Source organism: Pseudophryne corroboree, chromosome 3, assembly GCF_028390025.1.
Source record: "Pseudophryne corroboree isolate aPseCor3 chromosome 3, aPseCor3.hap2, whole genome shotgun sequence".
Taxonomy (NCBI): domain Eukaryota; kingdom Metazoa; phylum Chordata; class Amphibia; order Anura; family Myobatrachidae; genus Pseudophryne; species Pseudophryne corroboree.
The window spans coordinates 28,175,178-28,196,957 of NC_086446.1; the positions used below are offsets into that span (position 1 = coordinate 28,175,178).

The window sequence follows — 21,780 nt, forward strand, 5'->3', positions numbered from 1 at the left end:
TCGGAGACGCGCCCCCACCGGGCCTAGCTCCGCCTGTGGAGCCCCAGCATCATGCGGTGGATTTAGTGGAAGCTGGGGAGGACTTCTGTTCCTGGGAACTAGCTGTGTTGTGCAGCTTCTTTCCTCTGCCCCTGCCCCTGGCAAGAAAGGAAGCACCTCGGACCTTCTTGCCTCTTTGTGATCGAAAGGACTGCATTTGGTAATACGGTGCTTTCTTGGGTTGTGAGGAAACAAATGGCAAAAAATTTGATTTTCCAGCAGTAGCAGTGGAGACCAGGTCCGAAAGACCCTCCCCAAACAATTCCTCACCCTTGTAAGGCAAAACCTCCATGTGCCTTTTTGAGTCGGCATCACCTGTCCATTGCAGAGTCCACAGGACCCTTCTGGCAGAAATCGACATAGCATTTATTCCAGAGCTCAGCATAACAATGTCTCTTTCAGCATCTCTCATATATAGGACAGCGTCTTTTATATGCCCCAGGGTCATTAATATAGCATCCTTGTCTAAGGTATCAAGTCCCTCAGACAGGGTATCTGTCCATGCTGCTACAGCGCTACACACCAAGGCCGACGCGATCGCTGGCCTCAGTAAGGTACCTGAATGGGTATAAATGGATTTCAGGATACCCTCTTGCTTCCTATCTGCAGCATCTTTTAGGGTGGCCGTATCCTGTGACGGCAGGGCTACCCTTTTGGATAAGCGTGTCAAAGCTTTGTCCACCCTAGGGGAGGATTCCCAGCGTAACCTGTCCGTTGGCGGGAAAGGGTACGCCAGAAGCATCCTTTTGGAAATCTGCAGTTTTTTATCTGGAGATTCCCAAGCCTTTTCACATAACTCATTTAGCTCGTGTGAAGGGGGAAAGGTTACCTGTGGCTTCTTTTCCCCATACATATGCACCCTCTTGTCAGGGACTGGGGTTTCCTCTGTGATGTGCAACACATCCTTAATTGCTGTAATCATATAACGGATGGCTTTAGCCAATTTTGGCTGTATTTTAGCATCATCGTAATCGACACTGGAGTCAGAATCCACGTCGGTATCTGTGTCAACAATTTGGGATAGTGTGCGCTTCTGAGACCCTGACGGCCCCTGCGACATAGGATCAGGCATGGGCTGAGACCCTGACTGTCCTGAGGCATCAGCTTTATCCAATCTTTTATGCAAGGAATTTACATTATCATTTAAAACTTTCCACATATCCATCCAATCAGGTGTCGGCGGAGACACCACATTCATTTGCTCTCGCTCTGTTTCCACATAGCCTTCCTCGTCAAACATGTCGACACAAGCGTACCGACACACCACACACACACAGGGGATGCTCTTTTTGAAGACAGTTCCCCCACAAGGCCTTTTGGAGAGACAGAGAGAGAGTATGCCAGCACACACCCCAGCGCTATATGTCCCAGGAATCACACAGTAACGTAGTGTTAACCCAGTAGCTGCTGTATAATAAGAATTTACTTACCGATAATTCTATTTCTCGGAGTCCGTAGTGGATGCTGGGGTTCCTGAAAGGACCATGGGGAATAGCGGCTCCGCAGGAGACAGGGCACAAAAGTAAAGCTTTTACAGGTCAGGTGGTGTGTACTGGCTCCTCCCCCTATGACCCTCCTCCAGACTCCAGTTAGGTACTGTGCCCGGACGAGCGTACACAATAAGGGAGGATTTTGAATCCCGGGTAAGACTCATACCAGCCACACCAATCACACCGTACAACTTGTGATCTAAACCCAGTTAACAGTATGATAACAGAGGAGCCTCTGAAAGATGGCTTCCTAAACAATAACCCGAATTAGTTAACAATAACTATGTACAAGTATTGCAGATAATCCGCACTTGGGATGGGCGCCCAGCATCCACTACGGACTCCGAGAAATAGAATTATCGGTAAGTAAATTCTTATTTTCTCTATCGTCCTAAGTGGATGCTGGGGTTCCTGAAAGGACCATGGGGATTATACCAAAGCTCCCAAACGGGCGGGAGAGTGCGGATGACTCTGCAGCACCGAATGAGAGAACTCCAGGTCCTCCTTTGCCAGGGTATCAAATTTGCAAAAATTTACAAACGTGTTCTCCCCTGACCACGTAGCTGCTCGGCAGAGTTGTAATGCCGAGACCCCTCGGGCAGCCGCCCAAGATGAGCCCACCTTCCTTGCGGAATGGGCCTTAACAGATTTAGGCTGTGGCAGGCCTGCCACAGAATGTACAAGTTGAATTTTGTTACAAATCCAACGAGCAATCGACTGCTTAGAAGCAGGTGCACCCAACTTGTTGGGTGCATACAGTATAAACAGCGAGTCAGATTTTCTGACTCCAGCCGTCCTTTAAATGTATATTTTTAAGGCTCTGACAACGTCCAACAACTTGGAGTCCTTCAAGTCGTCTGTAGCCGCAGGCACTACAATAGGCTGGTTCAGGTGAAACGCTGATACCACCTTAGGGAGAAAATGCGGACGCGTCCGCAGCTCTGCCCTATGTCGAATGGAAAATTAAATAAGTGCTTTTATAAAACAAAGCCGCCAGTTCAGATACTCTCCCAGCCGAAGCCAGGGCCAGTAACATAGTCACTTTCCATGTGAGATATTTCAAATCCACATTCTTTAGTGGTTCAAACCAATTGGATTTGAGGAAATCTAAAACTACATTTAGATCCCACGGTGCCACCTTAGGCACCACAGGAGGCTGTATATGCAGTACTCCTTTGATAAAAATCTGGACCTCAGGGACCGAGGCCAATTCTTTTTGGAAGAATATTGATAGGGCCGAAATTTGAACCTTAATAGATCCCAATTTGAGACCCAAAGACAATCCTGATTGCAGGAAATGTAGGAAAACGACCCAGTTGAAATTCCTCCATCGGAGCACTCCGCTGCTCGCACCACGCAACATATTTTCGCCCAATACGGCGATAATGCTTCGCGGTGACTTCCTACCTTGCCTTTATCAAGGTAGGAATGACTTCTTCTGGAATGCCTTTTCCTTTTAGGATCTGGCATTCAAACGCCATGCCGTCAAACGCAGCCGCGGTAAGTCTTGAAAAAGACAAGGACCCTGCTGAAGCAGGTCCCTTCTCAGAAGTAGAGGCCACGGATCGTCCGTGACCATCTCTTGAAGTTCCGGGTACCAAGTCCTTCTTGGCCAATCCGGAGCCACTAGTCTTACTCCTCTTTGCCGTATAATCCTCAATACCTTTGGTATGAGAGGCAGAGGAGGAAACACATATACCGACTGGTACACCCAAGGTGTTACCAGCGCGTCCACAGCTATTGCCTGCGGATCTCTTGACCTGGCGCAATACCTGTCCAGTGTTTTGTTGAGGCGAGACGCCATCATGTCCACCATTGGTTTTACCCAACGGTTTAATAGCATGTGGAAAACTTCTGGATGAAGTCCCCACTCTCCCGGGTGAAGGTCGTGTCTGCTGAGGAAGTCTGCTTCCCAGTTGTCCACGCCCGGGATGAATACTGCTGACAGTGCTATCACGTGATTCTCCGCCCAGCGAAGGATCCTGGCAGCTTCTGCCATTGCCCTCCTGCTTCTTGTGCCGCCCTGTCTGTTTACATCGGCGACTGCCGTGATGTTGTCCGACTGGATCAACACCGGTCTTCCTTGAAGCAGAGGTTCCGCCTGGCTTAGAGCATTGTAGATTGCTCTTAGTTCCAGAATGCTTATGTGAAGAGACTTTTTCAGGCTCGACCACACTCCCTGGAAATTTTTTCCCTGTGTGACTGCTCCCCAGCCTCTCAGGCTGGCATCCGTGGTCACCAGGATCCAATCCTGCATGCCGAAACTGCGGCCCTCCAATAGATGAGCCTCCTGCAACCACCACAGAAGGGATACCCTTGTCCTTGGCGACAGGGTTATCCGCAGGTGCATCTGAAGATGCGACCCTGACCATTTGTCCAGCAGCTCCCTTTGCATGGAATCTGCCGAAAGGGATTGCTTCGTAAGAAGCTACCATTTTTTCCCAGGACTCTTGTGCATTGATGTACAGACACCTTTCCTGGTTTTAGGAGGTTCCTGACCAGGTCAGATAACTCCTTGGCTTTTTCTTCGGGAAGAAAAACCTTTTTCTGAACTGTGTCCAGAATCATCCCCAGGAACAGCAGACGAGTTGTCGGCATTAATTGGGATTTTGGAATATTCAGAATCCATCCGTGCTGCTTTAGCACCTCTTGAGATAGTGCTAAACCCATCTCTAGCTGTTCTCTGGACCTTGCCCTTATTAGGAGATCGTCCAAGTATGGGATAATTAATACGCCTTTTCTTCGAAGAAGAAATATTATCTCGGCCATTACCTTTGTAAAGACCCGAGGTGCCGTGGACAAACCAAACGGCAGCGTCTGAAACTGATAGTGACAGTTTTGTACAACGAACCTGAGGTACCCCTGGTGTGAGGGGTAATTGGAACGTGGAGATACGCATCCTTGATGTCCAAGGATACCATAAAGTCCCCTTCTTCCAGGTTCGCTATCACTGCTCTGAGTGACTCCATCTTGAACTTGAACTTCTTTATGTACAGGTTCAAGGACTTCAGATTTAGAATAGGCCTTACCGAGCCATCCGGCTTCGGTACCACAAAAAGAGTGGAATAATACCCCTTCCCTTGTTGTAGAAGAGGTACCTTGACTATCACCTGCTGAGAATACAGCTTGTGAATGGCTTCCAAAACCGTCTCCCTTTCTGAGGGGGACGTTGGTAAAGCAGACTTCAGGAAACGGCGAGGTGGCTCTGTCTCTAATTTCAACCTGTACCCCTGAGATATTATCTGCAGGATCCAGGGATTTACCTGCGAGTGAGCCCACTGCGCGCTGTAATTCTTGAGACGACCGCCTACCGCCCCCGAGTCCGCTTGCGAAGCCCCAGCGTCATGCTGAGGCTTTTGTAGAAGCCGGGGAGGGCTTCTGTTCCTGGGAAGGAGCTGCCTGTTGCTGTCTCTTCCCTCGTCCTCTGCCTCGTGGCAGATATGAATAGCCCTTTGCTCTCTTATTTTTAAAGGAACGAAAGGGCTGCGGTTGAAAGGTCGGTGCCTTTTTCTGTTGGAGAGTGACTTGAGGTAGAAAGGTGGATTTCCCGGCCGTAGCCGTGGCCACCAAATCCGATAGACCGACCCCAAATAACTCCTCTACGCATCGCCTGTCCACTGTCGTGTCCATAAAGCTCTTCTGGCCGAAATGGACATAGCACTTACCCGTGATGCCAGTGTGCAGATATCTCTCTGTGCATCACGCATATAAAGAAATGCATCCTTTATTTGTTCTAACGACAGTAAAATATTGTCCCTGTCCAGGGTATCAATATTTTCGATCAGGGACTCTGACCAAACTACCCCAGCACTGCACATCCAGGCAGTCGCAATAGCTGGTCGTAGTATAACACCTGCATGTGTGTATATACCTTTTTGGATATTTTCCATCCTCCTATCTGATGGATCTTTAAGTGCGGCCGTCTCAGGAGAGGGTAACGCCACTTGTTTTGATAAGCGTGTTAGCGCTTTGTCCACTCTAGGAGGTGTTTCCCAGCGCTCCCTAACCTCTGGCGGGAAAGGGTATAAAGCCAATAACTTCTTTGAAATTAGCAGTTTTTTATCGGGGCACCCCACGCTTCATCACACACGTCATTTAATTCTTCTGATTCGGTAAAAACTACTGGTAGTTTTTTCACACCCCACATAATACCCTGTTTAGTGGTACCTGTAGTATCAGCTAAATGTAACATCTCCTTTATTGCCAAAATCATATAACGTGTGGCCCTACTGGAAAATACGGTTGATTCGTCACCTTCACCACCGGAATCAGTGCCTGTGTCTGGGTCTGTGTCGACCGACTGAGGCAAGGGGCGTTTTACAGCCCCTGACGGTGTTTGAGGCGCCTGGACAGGCACTAATTGAGTGTCCGGCCGCCTCATGTCGGCAAACGACTGCTTAAGCGAGTTGACGCTATCCCGTAATTCCACAAATAAAGGCATCCATTCTGGTGTCGACCCCCTAGGAGGTGACATCCTCATATTTGGCAATTGCTCCGCCTCCACACCAATAACGTCCTCATACATGTCGACACACACGTACCGACACACAGCAGACACACAGGGAATGCTCTATACGAAGACAGGACCCACTAGCCCTTTGGGGAGACAGAGGGAGAGTCTGCCAGCACACACCAAAAAGCGCTATATATGACAGGGATAGCCTTATGATTAAGTGCTCCCTTATAGCTGCTTTTATATTAATATATATAGCCATTTATTTTGCCCCCCCTCTCTGTTATACCCTGTTTCTGTAGTGCAGTGCAGGGGAGAGACCTGGGAGCCTTCCTGACCAGCGGAGCTGTGACAGAAAATGGCGCCGTGTGCTGAGGAGATAGGCCCCGCCCCTTTTCCGGCGGGCTCGTCTCCCGCTATTTAGTACATTTAGGCAGGGGTAAATATCTCCATATAGCCTCTGGGGCTATATGTGAGGTATTTTTAGCCTTTTTAAAGGTTTTCATTTGCCTCCAAGGGCGCCCCCCCCCCAGCGCCCTGCACCCTCAGTGACTGCCGTGTGAAGTGTGCTGAGAGGAAAATGGCGCACAGCTGCAGTGCTGTGCGCTACCTTAAGAAGACTGCAGGAGTCTTCAGCCGCCGATTCTGGACCTCTTCTTGCTTCAGCATCTGTGAGGGGGCCGGCGGCGCGGCTCCGGTGACCATCCAGGCTGTACCTGTGATCGTCCCTCTGGAGCTTCATGTCCAGTAGCCAAGAAGCCAATCCATCCTGCACGCAGGTGAGTTCACTTCTTCTCCCCTCTGTCCCTCGTTGCAGTGATCCTGTTGCCAGCAGGAATCACTGTAAAATAAAAAACCTAAGCTAAACTCTCTAAGCAGCTCTTTATGAGAGCCACCTAGAATTGCACCCTTCTCGGCCGGGCACAAAAATCTAACTGGAGTCTGGAGGAGGGTCATAGGGGGAGGAGCCAGTACACACCACCTGACCTGTAAAAGCTTTACTTTTGTGCCCTGTCTCCTGCGGAGCCGCTATTCCCCATGGTCCTTTCAGGAACCCCAGCATCCACTTAGGACGATAGAGAAAATATGTTTTTGCGCCTAATTTATGTAACCCCCTCTCTTTTTACCCTCTTCTACCGTGTTTCTGCAGGGGAGAGCCTGGGGAGCTTCCTCTCAGCGGAGCTGTGGAGAGAAAATGGCGCTGGTGAGTGCTATGGAAGAAGCCCCGCCCCCTCAGCGGCGGGCTTCTGTCCCGCGTTTCTGTGTAAAATTATGGCGGGGGCTCATGCATATATACAGTGCCCAACTGTATATATGCCCATTTTGCCAAGGGGTCTCTAATTGCTGCCCAGGGCGCCCCCCTGCGCCCTGCTCCCTACAGTGACCGGAGTATGTGGGTTTAATGTGGGATCAATGGTGCACAGCTGCAGTGCTGTGCGCTACCTCAGTTTGAAGACTGGAGTCTTCTGCCGCCGATTTTGAAGTCTTCTTACTTCTTTCACCCGGCTTCTGTCTTCTGGCTCTGCGAGGGGGACGGCGGCGCAGCTCCGGGATCGGACGACAAACGGTGAAATCCTGTGTACGATCCCTCTGGAGCTAATGGTGTCCAGTAGCCTTAGAAGTAGGACCTATCTTCAGTGAGTAGGGCTGCTTCTCTCCCCTCAGTCCCACGCTGCAGAGAGTCTGTTGCCAGTAGATCTTTCTGAAAACAAAAAAACCTAACAAAATACTTTCTTATAGCAAGCTCAGAAGAGCTCACTAAGTAGCACCCAGCTCGTCCGGGCACAGATTCAAACTGAGGTCTGGAGGAGGGACATAGAGGGAGGAGCCAGTGCACACCAGTATCCAAATTCTTTCTTAAAGTGCCCTGTCTCCTGCGTAGCCCGTCTATTCCCCATGGTCCTTACGGAGTCCCCAGCAACCACTAGGACGTTAGAGAAATATTATTAACAGGACACCACAGGCTGCTCCCCCTGTTTAATAATAACAGGACACCACAGGCTGCTCCCCCTGTATAATAATAATAATAATAATAACAACAACAGGACACCACAGTCGCCTCCTCCTGTATAATAATAAGAATTTACTCACCGGTAATTCTATTTCTCGTAGTCCGTAGTGGATGCTGGGAACTCCGTAAGGACCATGGGGAATAGACGGGCTCCGCAGGAGACTGGGCACTCTAAAAGAAAGATTAGGTACTATCTGGTGTGCACTGGCTCATCCCTCTATGCCCCTCCTCCAGACCTCAGTTAGGGAAACTGTGCCCGGAAGAGCTGACACAACAAGGAAAGGATTTGGAATCCAGAGTAAGACTCATACCAGCCACACCAATCACACCGTACAACTCGTGATAACTATACCCAGTTAACAGTATGAACAAAAAACTGAGCCTCATTCAAGAGATGGCTCATAACAATAACCCTTAAGTTAAGCAATAACTATATACATGTATTGCAGAGAGTCTGCACTTGGGACGGGCGCCCAGCATCCACTACGGACTACGAGAAATAGAATTACCGGTGAGTAAATTCATATTTTCTCTGACGTCCTAGTGGATGCTGGGAACTCCGTAAGGACCATGTGGATTATACCAAAGCTCCCAAACGGGCGGGAGAGTGCGGAAGACTCTGCAGCACCGAATGAGCAAACTCAAGGTCCTCCTCAGCCAGGGTATTAAACTTGTAGAATTTAGCAAATGTGTTTGAACCCGACCAAGTAGCAGCTCGGCAAAGCTGTAAAGCCGAGACCCCTCGGGCAGCCGCCCAAGAAGAGCCCACCTTCCTTGTGGAATGGGCTCTTACTGATTTAGGATGCGGCAGTCCAGCTGCAGAATGTGCCAGCTGAATCGTGCTACAGATCCAGCGAGCAATAGTCTGCTTTGAAGCAGGAGCACCCAGCTTGTTGGGTGCATGCAGGATAAATAGTGAGTCAGTTTTTCTGACTGTAGCCGTCCTGGAAACATAAATTTTCACGGCCCGGACTACGTCCAGCAACTTGGAATCCTCCAAGTCCCGAGTAGACGCAGGCACCACAATAGGTTGGTTCAAATGAAACGCTGATACCACCTTTGGGAGAAATTGGGGACGAGTCCTCAATTCTGCCCTGCCCATATGGAAGATCAGATATGGGCTTTTACATGACAAAGCCGCCAATTCTGACACACGCCTAGCTGAAGCCAAGGCCAACAGCATGACCACCTTCCACGTGAGATACTTTAGCTCCACGGTCTTAAGTGGCTCAAACCAATGGGATTTCAGGAAATCCAACACAACGTTAAGATCCCAAGGTGCCACCGGAGGCACAAAAGGGGGCTGAACATGCAGCACTCCCTTAACAAACGTCTGAACTTCAGGCAGTGAAGCCAGTTCTTTTTGAAAGAAAATAGACAGGTGTTAGGGTCTCCTGCCCTGTGCTGCCACGTCGTCATGGCAACTGGGAGACAAGTGCTAGCGGAGTAACCTGAGCGCAGCTGATACTCCGGTTCGGGACTTTTGCTGTGCAGTGGTTACAGGCTCTGTGCACGGCAGGGGATCCGGTGCTGGTTTTTGTGCTCACAGTCTGTGAGGTCTGAGTGGGGCGTGGACAGCACCTGCTTTATAAACCCTCTTCTCAGGTTAAGCAGATGCTGCTGAATCTTTGTTGGTTAGTTAGTTCCTGAAAGTTAGCCAGTACTGTGTAGCTTTGTATTTGTTGTTGCTTACTGCATATAGGCCTGGGGATTTGGTACTACACTCTGCCAATCCAGACCTAGCAGTAAGACTGGAGTCAGTCGTTTAACTTGCTGGGGTTCTTTTGCTACTCTGTGAACTTAGCAAGTTTGCGGCTGTATTCTCAGACTTGCCTGCCTAAATCCTTTCTCACTGTGCAAGGTGTTCAGGTGTCAGTTAGTGGCAGTAAGATGAACCTGTGCACTGCAAGTGAGGATTAGGATTGTGGAGACTCTCCTTGTGTCTATCATTCCATCTCTGACCAAGGAGTTTACTACGTATTAAAACACAACATCTTGCTTTTCCCATCTGAGCTTTCCTAATACTAGGGAGACACCCAGTTTCTTAGCCTCTGGGCTTCTCTGTTCACTTTGTGTTTATTTTGTTATCCTATCACCTTCTGTGTACGTAATGTCATATTCCCCAGTCTGTCTGTGAGTTCATTTGTTTTGCATCCCTATCCGTTCAGACACCAGTACATTCCTGCAGGCACTGGTGTGCATAACAGTTCAGACACCAGTACATTCCTGCAGGCACTGGTGTGCATAACATATTCAGCAGCCAAATACTCCTGTTGAAATTTTTTGGGAATATGGAGCATACCCCTCAAAATACGTTGCAACAGGTGGTCGATCAGGTGCAGGTCCTGACTCGACAATTTAATGATTTGTCCATTAAAATGCACACCTCCCAGGCCGCTGGCGGAGCTCCCGCAGCAGCAGCACCTTCAGGGGTTAAGGAGCCGAAAGTAAATCTACCGGATCGTTTTTCTGGAGATCGCTCACAGTTCTTTTGTTTCAAGGAGAGCTGCAAGCTATACTTCCGGCTTAGGCCTCAGTCTTCTGGGTCGGAGATTCAGCGGGTGGGCATAGTGATTTCCTTGCTACAAGGAGACCCACAGGTCTGGGCATATGGGTTGCAGCCTGACTGTCCGTCGCTTAAAAGTGTTGATGCTTTTTTTACGGCACTGGGCATGTTGTATGATGACCCTGACAAGACGGCCTCAGCCGAGGCTCAGATTTCGATCCTTAAGCAAGGGCGAAGGCCAGTTGAGGTTTACTGTACGGAGTTTCGGAGGTTGGCCCAAGATACCCAGTGGAATGACCCAGCCCTGAGACACCAGTACCGAAGAGGTCTTTCTAACCAGATAAAAGACCAACTGGTACAATATCCCTTGCCTGATAGCTTGGATCAGCTCATGCAGTTATCCATCCGGGTGGATAGACGGCTGAGAGAGCGTAGGCTTGAAAGGGAGACCGAGGTTTCCTTCTTTCCCAAGGGAACCTCAGACTCTGAGGAATTTTCCGAGGAGCCTATGCAGATTGGGGCTACCCGCCTCTCCTCGCGTGAGAAGACGCGGAGGAGACAGCAGGGGTTGTGTTTGTACTGTGGGAATAAAGGTCATGTGGTAGTATCATGCCCAGAAAAGCCGGAAAACTTCAGGGCCTGAGGGTGATGGGAAATATCCTGTCAGGCCAGAAGTCAGAATTTCCCAAGAAGACTTTTATCATTCCGGTGACCTTGAAAATCCTCTGTCAAACTGTCAAGACTGAGGCCTTTGTGGACAGTGGGGCCGACGGGGTTTTTATGGACCGCCAATTCGCCCTGAAACACTCTGTTCCCTTAGTACCCTTGGCATTGGAAATTGAGATTTGTGGGTTAAACGGGGAACCATTATCCCAAGGTAAAATTACCTCTTGCACTAGCCAGATTTCTTTGTTTATTGGAGCCACACACTCTGAAAAATTGTCCTTTTATGTGACTGTCTGTACTTTTGCCCCATTGGTGTTGGGGTTACCCTGGTTAAGGGCCCACAATCCTCAATTTGACTGGGTCTCTGGGGAGATTCTTAGTTGGGGTACTGATTGTTTCAGGAGTTGCTTGAGCCTTCCAGTCAGGCTCTCGCAGCTAAGTTTGCCAGGATTGCCAGGGTGTTATGCAGATTTTGCGGACGTGTTCTCCAAAAAAGTTGCAGAGGTACTACCTCCCCATCGCCCCTATGACTGTGCCATTGATTTGTTGCCGAATGCTAAGCTTCCCAAGAGCAGGTTGTACTCCCTGTCACGTCCTGAGACTCAGGCTATGGCAGAGTACATTCAGGAGAACTTGGCTAAGGGATTTATCAGACCTTCACAGTCTCCAGTTGGGTCGGGGTTCTTCTTCGTGGGTAAAAAGGACGGTTCGTTGCGACCCTGCATCGACTTCAGGGAATTGAACCGTATCACGATTAAAAACTCATACCCACTGCCTCTCATTTCGGTCTTGTTTGACCAGCTTCGTACTGCCACCATTTTTTCTAAGATTGACCTACGCGGGGCGTACAATCTAATCCGAATAAGAGAGGGGGATGAATGGAAGACTGCCTTTAATACCCACTCAGGGCATTATGAATATTTGGTGATGCCTTTTGGGCTCTGTAATGCCCCGGCAGTCTTCCAGGATTTCATGAACGATGTACTCAGGGAATATTTGGATAGATTCTTAGTTGTATTCTTAGATGACATCCTAATCTTCTCCCATTCCCTGGAGGAACATCGGAAGCATGTACGCTTAGTCCTCCAGAAACTCAGAGACCACCGGCTTGGGGCGAAGTTGGAGAAGTGCGAATTTGAAGTTCAGCAAATCGCATTTCTAGGATATATTATCTCCCCAGAAGGTTTCCAAATGGAGGGTTCCAAGGTACAGGCAGTCCTGGATTGGGTGCAGCCCACTAGTTTGAAGGCGCTTCAGCGTTTCCTGGGCTTTGCGAATTTTTATAGACGATTTATCGCTGGATTTTCGTCTATAGTGGCGCCCTTGGTGGCACTCACTAAGAAAGGGGCGGATGTTGCTCACTGGTCTTGTGAGGCTAAAGCGGCTTTTGCCCGTCTCAAAAGGGCATTTGTCTCGGCTAAGGTGCTGCGACACCCAGATCCAGAGCGTACTTTTGTGGTGGAGGTGGATGCCTCTGAGATGGGTATTGGGGCAGTGCTCTCTCAGATGGGAGTGTCTGATAATCGCCTTCATCCCTGCGCTTACTTTTCCCGTAAATTTTCGCCTGCCGAGATGAATTATGACGTGGGTAACCGGGAATTGTTGGCTATTAAGGATGCACTCGAGGAGTGGAGACACTGGCTTGAGGGGGCTAAGTTTGTGGTCTCAATTCTCACCGACCATAAGAATCTGGCATATTTAGAGTCAGCGAAGCGTCTCAATGCCAGGCAGGCACGATGGGCTTTGTTTTTTGCTCGCTTTAATTTTTTGATAACATATCGCCCTGGGTCAAAAAACATCAAGGCTGATGCGCTCTCGCGGAGTTTTGCTCCAATCCAGGAGACCACCGAGGAGCCGTTGCCCATTGTGTCCCCATCATGTATTAAAGTGGGCATTACCCAGGACCTCTTGTCATTAGTCCTTAGAGCACAGGAGCAGGCTCCTCCAGACCTTCCGGTAGGTCTTTTGTTTGTGCCTCCTAGGTTAAGACAGCGAGTGTTCCTGGAATTCCATGCCAAGAAGTCGGCAGGTCACCCGGGTATTGCCAGAACTCGGGAGTTGCTATCTAGGGCGGTGTGGTGGCCCTCGGTGGCTAAGGATGTGGATCAGTGGGTTCGGGCATGTGACATCTGTGCCCGAAATAAGACTCCTAGAGGGGTTCCTGTTGGCCCATTACATCCACTCTCTATTCCATCTAAGCCATGGACCCACATTTCAATGGATTTTGTGGTGGACTTGCCCAAATCCTCGGGGATGACAGCCATCTGGGTTGTCGTTGACAGGTTTTCGAAGATGGTGCACTTCGTTCCACTGGTTGGGTTGCCATCGGCCAGACGCCTGTCTGAATTATTTATGCTGCATGTTGTGCGTCTCCACGGGTTGCCACTTGATGTGGTCTCTGACCGCGGATCCCAGTTTGTGGCCAAATTCTGGAGGGCATTTTGTTCCGATCTCCAGATTTCTGTCAGCTTGTCGTCAGGCTACCATCCGCAGTCTAATGGGCAGACTGAAAGGGTGAACCAGTCCTTGGAGCAGTTCCTCAGGTGTTATGTCTCCAAGTGTCAGACTGACTGGGTTGCTCATCTGTCCATGGCGGAGTTTGCCTATAACAACGCGGCTCACTCTGCTACAGGGATCTCTCCCTTCCTTTGTGTGTATGGGCATCATCCTAAGGCCAATTCTTTTGACCCCCTGGACTCCACGCCTGGTGGTTCCTCTGTGGTTTCGGTCCTTAGAGGTATTTGGAGGAAAGTGAAGAAAGCCCTTGTGTCTGTGTCATTAGTGACCAAAAGGGTTTTTGATAAGCGGAAAAGACCCTGCAGCTTCAAATTAGGAGAATTCGTCTGGTTGTCTACCAAGAATTTGAAGTTGAGACAGCCATCTCATAAGTTAGGCCCCCGGTTCATCGGCCCTTATAAGATCACCAGGGTTATCAATCCGGTGGCATTTCAGTTAGATCTGCCCCGTTCTTTGGGTATCAATAAAACATTTCATTGTTCCCTTTTAAAACGGGCGATTAGTAATCCTTCTTCCAGTGGAAGACCTTCCCCTCTTCTGATACGTGGCCAGAGGGAGTTTGTTGTTGAAAGGATTCTTGACTCCAAGATGGTTCGGGGTCGGCTGTCATTTTTGGTGCACTGGAAGGGGTATGGCCCGGAGGAGCGGTCGTGGGTGCGCAGTTGTGATCTTCATGCCCCCAGACTGATACGCTCTTTCTTCTCACAGTTCCCCGATAAACCCGGTGGTAGGGGTTCTTTGACCCCTCGTCAGAGGGGGGGTACTGTTAGGGTCTCCTGCCCTGTGCTGCCACGTCGTCATGGCAACCGGGAGACAAGTGCTAGCGGAGTAACCTGAGCGCAGCTGATACTCCGGTTCGGGACTTTTGCTGTGCAGTGGTTACAGGCTCTGTGCACGGCAGGGGATCCGGTGCTGGTTTTTGTGCTCACAGTCTGTGAGGTCTGAGTGGGGCGTGGACAGCACCTGCTTTATAAACCCTCTTCTCAGGTTAAGCAGATGCTGCTGAATCTTTGTTGGTTAGTTAGTTCCTGAAAGTTAGCCAGTACTGTGTAGCTTTGTATTTGTTGTTGCTTACTGCATATAGGCCTGGGGATTTGGTACTACACTCTGCCAATCCAGACCTAGCAGTAAGACTGGAGTCAGTCGTTTAACTTGCTGGGGTTCTTTTGCTACTCTGTGAACTTAGCAAGTTTGCGGCTGTATTCTCAGACTTGCCTGCCTAAATCCTTTCTCACTGTGCAAGGTGTTCAGGTGTCAGTTAGTGGCAGTAAGCTGAACCTGTGCACTGCAAGTGAGGATTAGGATTGTGGAGACTCTCCTTGTGTCTATCATTCCATCTCTGACCAAGGAGTTTACTGCCACACCCGTTGGTAACCCTTTAGGGTTTTGCTGTTGCCCTTAGCAACAGCATTTCGGGTACTCTACGTATTAAAACACAACATCTTGCTTTTCCCATCTGAGCTTTCCTAATACTAGGGAGACACCCAGTTTCTTAGCCTCTGGGCTTCTCTGTTCACTTTGTGTTTATTTTGTTATCCTATCACCTTCTGTGTACGTAATGTCATATTCCCCAGTCTGTCTGTGAGTTCATTTGTTTTGCATCCCTATCCGTTCAGACACCAGTACATTCCTGCAGGCACTGGTGTGCATAACAGTTCAGACACCAGTACATTCCTGCAGGCACTGGTGTGCATAACAACAGGGCCGAAATCTGGACCTTTATGGACCCCAATTTTAGGCCCATAGTCACTCCTGACTGTAGGAAGTGCAGAAATCGACCTAGCTGGAATTCCTCCGTTGGGGCCTTCCTGGCCTCACACCAAGCAACATATTTCCACCATATGCGGTGATAATGTTTTGCTGTCACATCCTTCCTAGCTTTTATCAGCGTAGGAATCACTTCATCCGGAATGCCCTTTTACGTTAGGATCCGGCGTTCAACCGCCATGCCGTCAAACGCAGCCGCGGTAAGTCTTGGAACAGACAGGGCCCCTGCTGTAGCAGGTCCTGTCGGAGAGGCAGAGGCCATGGGTCCTCTGAGATCATTTCTTGTAGTTCTGGGTACCAAGTTCTTCTTAGCCAATCCGGATCGATGAGTATAGAACTTACTCCTCTCTTTCTTATTATCCTCAGTACCTTGGGTATGAGAGGAAGAGGAGGGAACACATAAACCGACTGGTACACCCACGGTGTCACTAGTGCGTCCACAGCTATCACCTGAGGGTCCCTTGACCTGGCGCAATATCTTTTTAGCTTTTTGTTGAGGCAGGACGCCATCATGTCCACCTGTGGCCGTTCCCAATGATTTACAATCAGTGTGAAGACTTCTGGATGAAGTCCCCACTCTCCCGGGTGGAGGTCGTGCCTGCTGAGGAAGTCTGCTTCCCAGTTGTCCACTCCCGGAATGAACACTGCTGACAGTGCTAGGACGTGATTCTCCGGCCATTGAAGAATCCTTGTGGCTTCTGCCATCGCCATCCTGCTTCTTGTGCCGCCCTGGCGGTTTACATGGGCGACCGCCGTGATGTTGTCTGACTGAATCAGCAACGGTTTGTTTTGAAGCAGGGGCTCTGCTTGACTCAGGGCGTTGTAAATGGCCCTTAGTTCCAGTATATTTATGCGTAGTGAAGTCTCCTGACTTGACCACTGTCCTTGGAAGTTCCTTCCCTGAGTGACTGCCCCCCATCCTCGGAGGCTTGCATCCGTGGTCACCAGGACCCAGTCCTGTATGCCGAATCTGCGGCCCTCGAGAAGATGAGCACTCTGCAGCCACCACAGCAGAGACACCCTGGCCCTCGGGGACCGGGTGATCAACCGATGCATCTTAAGATGCGATCCGGACCATTTGTCTAACAGAACCCACTGAAAGATCCTTGCATGGAATCTGCCGAAGGGAATTGCTTCGTAAAAGAAGCCACCATCTTTCCCAGGACTCGCGTGCAATGATGCGCCGACACCTGTTTTGGTTTCAGGAGGTCCCTGACCAGAGATGACAATTCCTGGGCCTTCTCCCCCGGGAGAAACACCTTCTTCTGTTCTGTGTCCAGAATCATGCCCAGGAACAGCAGACGCGTCGCAGGAATCAGCTGCGACTTTGGGATATTTATAACTCCCTTCTTCCGAAGGAGTATCATCATTTCGGCCATTACCTTGGTAAATACTCTCGGTGCCGTGGACAGACCAAACGGCAACGTCTGGAATTGGTAATGACAGTCCTGTACCACAAACCTGAGGTACTCCTGGTGAGGTGGGTAAATGGGGACATGCAAGTAAGCATCCTTGATGTCCAGCGACACCATAAAATCCCCCTCTTCCAGGCTTGCAATAACCGCCCTGAGCGATTCCATTTTGAACTTGAACTTCCTTATATAAGTGTTCAAGGATTTTAAATTCCGAATGGGTCTCACCGAACCGTCTGGTTTCGGTACCACAAACATTGTGGAATAGTAACCCCGTCCCTGTTGAAGGAGGGGAACCTTGATTATCACCTGCTGGAGGTACAGCTTGTGAATAGCCGCCAGTACTACCTCCCTTTCCCTGGGAGCAGCTGGCAAGGCTGATTTGAGGTAACGGCGAGGGGGAGTCGCCTCGAACTCCAGCTTGTATTCCTGAGATACAATTTGTACAACCCAGAGATCCACCTGTGAGCGAACCCACTGGTTGCTGAAGTTCCGGAGACGCGCCCCCACCGCACCTGGCTCCGCCTGTGGAGCCCCAGCGTCATGCGGTGGACTTAGTGGAAGCAGGGGAGGATTTTTGTTCCTGGGAACTGGCTGCCTGGTGCAGCTTCTTTCCTCTACCCCTGCCTCTGGGCAGAAAGGATGAGCCTCTGACCCGCTTGCCTTTCTGAGGCCGAAAGGACTGTACTTGATAATACGGTGCTTTCTTAGGCTGTGAGGGAACCTGAGGTAAAAAAGTCGACTTCCTAGCTGTTGCTGTGGATACGAGGTCCGAGAGACCGTCCCCAAACAATTCCTCACCCTTATAAGGCAAAACCTCCATGTGCCTTTTAGAATCAGCATCACCTGTCCACTGCCGAGTCCATAATACTCTCCTGGCAGAAATGGACATTGCATTAATTCTAGATGCCAGCCGGCAGTTGTCCCTCTGTGCATCCCTCATATATAAGACGACGTCCTTTATATGTTCTATGGTTAGCAAAATAGTATCCCTGTCGAGGGAATCAATGTTGTCTGACAGGGTATCAGACCATGCTGCTGCAGCACTACACATCCATGCTGAAGGAATAGCAGGTCTCAGTATAGTACCTGAGTGTGTATACACAGACTTCAGGATAGCCTCATGCTTTCTATCCGCAGGCTCTTTAAGGGCGGCCGTATCCTGAGACGGCAGTGCCACCTATTTTGATAAGCGTGAGCGCCTTGTCCACCCTAGGGGATGTTTCCCAACGTAACCTGTCCGTTGCCGGGAAAGGGTACGCCATCAGTAACCTCTTAGAAATCACTAGTTTCTTATCAGGGGAACTCCACGCTTCTTCACACAATTCATTTAACTCATCAGATGGGGGAAAAGTCACTGGCTGCTTTTCCTCCCCAAACATAATACCCTTTTTGGTGGTAACCGGGTTAATGTCAGAAATGTGCAATACATTTTTCATTGCAGTAATCATGCATCGGATAGCCCTTGTGGACTGTACATTTGTCTCATCCTCATCTACACTGGAGTCAGACTCCGTGTCGACATCTGTGTCTGCCATCTGAGCTAGCGGGCGTTTATGAGCCCCTGATGGCCTCTGAGACGCCTGGGCAGGCGCGGGCTGAGATCCCGGCTGTCCCAAGCCTGCTGCGTCATCAAACCTTTTATGTAAGGAGTTGACACTGTCGGTTAATACCTTCCACATATCCATCCACTCCGGTGTCGGCCCTGTCGGGGGCGACACCACACTTATCGGCTCCTGCTCCGCCTCCACGTAACCCTCCTCATCAAACATGTCGACACAGCCGTACCGACACACCGCACACACACAGGGAATGCTCTGACTGAGGACAGGACCCCACAAAGTCCTTTGGGGAGACAGAGAGAGAGTATGCCAGCACACACCACAGCGCTATATAACACAGGGATTTACACTAAAAAGAGTGATTTTTCCCAATAGCTGCTTATTATCACATTTGCGCCTAAATGTATGTGCCCCCCCTCTCTTTTTTACCCTTGTTGTATCAGATACTGCCGGGGAGAGCCTGGAGAGCGTCCTTCCAGCGGAGCTGTGAAGAGAAAATGGCGCTGGTGTGCTGAGGAAGAAGGCCCCGCCCCCTCAGCGGCGGGCTTCTCCCGCGTTTTGTATAATCTTAATGGCGGGTTTTTTTGCACATATACAGTTTCATAGACTGTATTATGTGCATTTTGTGCCAAAAGGTATTAAAATTGCTGCCCAGGGCGCCCCCCCAGCGCCCTGCACCCAACAGTGACCGGAGTGTGTGGTGTGCTGTGGGAGCAATGGCGCACAGCTGCAGTGCTGTGCGCTACCTTAATGAAGACAAAAGGGGGGAGTCCGAAGACAAAAGTGGGCGCTGATTGAGAAAGTGTTTTCTTTAAAAGTGAGTTATTACTATTACTTCAATTCTATATATTTTTTAGAAAACAGATCTCCCTTCTGGCTGCCCACAATGGTGGACCTGGGTATCCACCGTACTAAACAGAAACAGAAAAAGGGTAATGTGGGCGCTCGGAGGGGATTGTAATACAACGGCTGCTGGTTTTGTAAATATAAAATTTTGTTTATTGGTATAAAAATTCTATCAAATAGACATTAAATGGCTAGGGTGCCATTAGCAATTCGTATCCACAATTAAATGAAAAAATAATAAATACAAGACAGATTAAAACAATGGTTAAAAATAATGACTGTGTCCTGGGCCTCAGAACTACTGCGCCCACATTACCCTTTTTCTCTTAATGAAGACAGTAGTCTTCAGCCGCCGTTTTCGTCGTTTCTTCTGTCTTCTGGCTCTGCAAGGGGGACGGCAGCGCGGCTCCGGGAACGGACGATCGAGGTCGGACCCTGTGTTTGAACCCACTGGAGCTACTGGTGTCCAGTAGCTTTAGAAGCACAAGCTAGCTGCAAGCAGGTAGGTTCGCTTCTCTCCCCTCAGTCCCTCGTAGCAGTGAGTCAGTTGCCAGCAGATCTCACTGAAAATAAAAAACTAACAAATACTTTCTTTTCTAGCTAGCTCAGGAGAGCCCCTAGTGTGCATCCAGCTCTGACCGGGCACAGATTCTGTATAACTGAGGTCTGGAGGAGGGGCATAGAGGGAGGAGCCAGTGCACACCAGATAGTACCTAATCTTTCTTTTAGAGTGCCCAGTCTCCTGCGGAGCCCGTCTATTCCCCATGGTCCTTACGGAGTTCCCAGCATCCACTAGGACGTCAGAGAAAATTGGACACCACAGGCGGCTCCCCCTGTATAATAAAATGACACCACAGACTGCTCCTCCTGTATAATAATAACAGGACACCACAGGCTGCTCCCCCTGTATAATAATAACAGGACACCACAGGCTGCTCCCCCTGTATAATAATAACTGGACACCATACCTCCCAACATGACCCTCTCCAGGAGGGACAGAATACTCTGCTTCTGGACTTTTTCTGAATTTATGATTGCCATCACCTGTGCTGAACAGGTAATGGATAAGAAAGGTGTTTCAGCACAGGTGAGGGTGATCATAAATTAAGAGGGAAGTTCAGAAGCAGAACATTCTGTCCCTCCTGGAGAGGGTCATGTTGGGAGGTATGGGACACCACAGGCTGCTCCCCCTGTATAATAATAGGACACCACAGTCGCCTCCTCCTGTATAATAATTGGACACCACAGGCTGCTCCCCCTGTATAATAAAAGGACACCACAGTCTGCTCCTCCTGTATAACAATAATTGGACACCAAAGGCTGCTCCCTCTGCATAGTAAGATGCAATTACCTGATCTAGTCGAACACTGCGAGGCTGCAGTTAATGACAACTTACTTCCTGTGTGTGGAACGCACAGACCGGAAATAAGGTGGAACGCACAGGCCGGAAATAATGTATTATTGGCACAGACTGCTTTTTGGTGACTGGCCCCTCCCTCCTACACCCCGGCCACAGCACTGTCCTTTGTAATAGGTATTACCATAAATGTCCTCAGTGCAGGAGGCCGGCGGCCATTTTCTTGTAGACCAGTCTGGGAGCAGTTGCAGCAACAATAGGTTCCCTGGCCATGTAGTGATGGTAGATGCTGTCAGGAGCGGCGGCCATTTTCCCCTGGTCTGAGCTCCGCCTTCCTTCTATCATTCCCACAAGGCAGCAGAAGCAGAGAGCAGCTATTGCTGTGTCTGGCAGCAGGTAATGATATTATTATTAATTATCATACCTCCCAACATGACCCTCTCCAGGAGGGACACAATGCTCTGCTCCTGGACTTTCCTGGTAATGTATGATTGCCATCACCTGTGCTGAAACAACTTTCCTTTCCATGAACCTGTTCAACACAGGTGCAGACAATCATACATTAAGAGAGAAGTCCAGAAGCAGAGCAGTCTGTCCCTCCTGGAGAGGGTCATGTTGGGAGGTATGAATTATTATTATTATTATTATTATTATTATTATTATTATTCTATAGGCTGAGCAGCTCTGGTGTCAGGTTGTTGTACTACAGGGGGAGCAGCCTCTGGTTCCTTGTTATAGTGCAGCTGGAGCAGCCTGGGGTGCTGCATTATCCCTATACAGGTAGCTAACACTCTACTGTCCTATTACTGTAATACAGGTGGCGCAGACCCCTCCCTTACCGTAATACAGGTGGCGCAGACCCCGCCTTTACCGTAATACTGATAGCGCAGACCCCTCCATTACCGTAATACAAGTGGAGCAGGCCCCGTCGTTACCGTAATACAGGTGGCGCAGACCCCGCCGTTACCGTAATACAGGTGGCGCAGACCCCGCCATTACCGTAATACAGGTGGCGCAGACCCCGCCGGTACCGTAATACAGGTGGCGCAGACCCCGCCGTTACCGTAATGCAGGTGATGCAGACCCCGCCGTTACCGTAATACAGGTGGCGCAGACCCTGCCGTTACCGTAATACAGGTGGCGCGGACCCCGCC

At 49.7% G+C, this 21,780-nt stretch overlaps 2 protein-coding genes across 2 annotated transcripts in view; one reads left to right on the forward strand and one right to left on the reverse strand.

Annotated features, from left to right (window-relative positions):
- LOC135057099 (uncharacterized) overlaps positions 1-20,675 on the reverse strand; it is a 240,399-nt gene extending 219,724 nt beyond the window's left edge. The window contains exon 1 of the mRNA XM_063963000.1: positions 20,621-20,675. The gene's annotated coding sequence lies outside the window, so the exon portion shown is untranslated. The remainder of the gene's footprint in view (positions 1-20,620) is intronic.
- A 176-nt stretch (positions 20,676-20,851) lies between these two features.
- Positions 20,852-21,780, forward strand: part of LOC135057100 (oocyte zinc finger protein XlCOF7.1-like) — a 173,415-nt gene continuing 172,486 nt past the window's right edge. The window contains exon 1 of the mRNA XM_063963001.1: positions 20,852-21,022. The gene's annotated coding sequence lies outside the window, so the exon portion shown is untranslated. The remainder of the gene's footprint in view (positions 21,023-21,780) is intronic.